Below are 1964 nucleotides of genomic sequence, written 5' to 3'. Positions count from 1 at the left end.
ATACTCTCCAACGCTTCTCGCATCTCCTCCAATTGTTACATAATCAAGGAGAAGTGGGAATGTGCCTCAATCACCACCTACTCCCTGAGCTTCTCGACTTTAACCAAGTCATCGTCTAGCGAGACCAAATACTGAGTTGGCCCAACAATTATATTTTCTTCATGTTGTTGAGAATCCATAGTTGCAAGTGAAAAAAACAACACTCTAATCTTAAACAACTCCAATCTATCTATTTTCCATTTAAATCCCACCACTTCACCATTTTCCTTACTTGCAACCATCGCATTGAATTCAATTCTCCTGAGATTGATTGGCCTACTCAGATCACTTGAACCCTGAATCATATCCTTTGCCCTACGATCTTGAATGTCACATTTACGCTACACGAACCAGACATGAATGTCAACCATGAAGGATTTAAGTATGGCGATGGGAAAGCATGTGAGGTGCCACATTTTGTCCTTGAACATGACAAAATCCTTTTTCTTCTTCCACCTAGAAAAGAACTTACCCAAGATCGAGAGTTGATGCTTCATAAGAATAGAGTTTATGCTTCATAAGAATAGTTATCAGTGAAGTTATCCAGCTAATTAATACAATGACATGCCTTGGGGCCCATTCACACTGATTTAACTTAAAACTTAATTTTCCTGTTGTGTTGTTTCAATCCTTATTCATTGGATATGGTAGATAAGAGGGTTGCTAATTTCCAATATTAACACCCCTTGTTCCAAGTGAACCCTAAGGTTAGCTTGCTCGTCAACATTTTGATTATTGCTTCTTTTAATGTGATAGAAGGAAATGAATTCAATTTTTTTGAATTGTCTCCAGATTCTTAAGTTAAGAGGAGATAAATCTTTCTTGGAGAAATCCTTGATTGGATGGAATTTTTGGATTATCATCATAGAATCTCCCATTACAACTAATTGACCAATTCTCCTTGCTAGAGAAATCCTCAAACCTTGTCATAGGGCAAGTAATTAAGCCTAATTATTAGAGGTTCTTCCTAGTCCCCATGTATATTTAGTCTCAATTTCTTCATCGGGGCGATAAATTACCCCTCCCGCTCTTGCCTCCTCTAGGTGAAGGTCAGTTCTTGAGCTTCTCTAAAATTTTGCTTTTTTATTGTTTGTATATATCGTTTCTAGACCATTATCTGTTATGCTTTGTGCATTTTTCTTCTTAGCCACATGTGGGATCAGGGCAGATCCCAAGGAATGCATTATAGGTGCATATGTAGAATGTATTTTTTAAGCTTATGAATGAAAATGCGAGTTTTTTTTCAAGGAAAAAAAGGGGGATTGACCTAAATTTAATTTGATGTGAACTTAAATGAACTAAAATGTAAATAGATATGTGAAAGAAATTAATTATTTGAATAATTAATTCTAAGAAATTCAAATCAAGAGAACCTTTCCTAATTAAGAAAATCCTTGAAAAGATAACTAAATTTGAAATGATGAAATTTAAGGAAATAATTACAACTAACTTTGACTTTTGATAGGTAACAAAGAGTTAACTAAAACAAATTGCAAAAGTGAAGGAAGGGGAAAAGGGCATAAGATAATTATTAGGAGTAAATTTAGGAACATATGACTCTTAGGTTAAAGCAAATTTTTAGTTTAAATAAAAGTAAAGGGATTTACATGAGAGCCAAGTTATGGATTAGACATTTGATTGCGTGAATAATCAACATTATGGAATTAAATAATTAATTATTTTCATGTGAAAACAAGTGTCACATCTAATCTTCACCTAAAAGAATCTATACAAGGAACACACTGGAATCTTATGCTAAATGATTGTAGTATCATAAGTTTCAAGATCTTCATACTTCCATGCAAAAGCATCTATATATTGTTTAAAAATATTTGCATACATTTTCTTAATGTCATTAGGTAAAGACTTGGAGAGTTTAATGAACCTTGGTTTGTCCTTAGTTCTAATGTTGGAGTCTTCTACCT

This window comes from Pinus tabuliformis, chromosome 7 (assembly GCF_031772625.1).
Source record: "Pinus tabuliformis cultivar Carrire ecotype Pingquan chromosome 7, CPIR1, whole genome shotgun sequence".
Taxonomy (NCBI): domain Eukaryota; kingdom Viridiplantae; phylum Streptophyta; class Pinopsida; order Pinales; family Pinaceae; genus Pinus; species Pinus tabuliformis.
Note: the sequence above shows the minus strand (reverse complement) of the source record.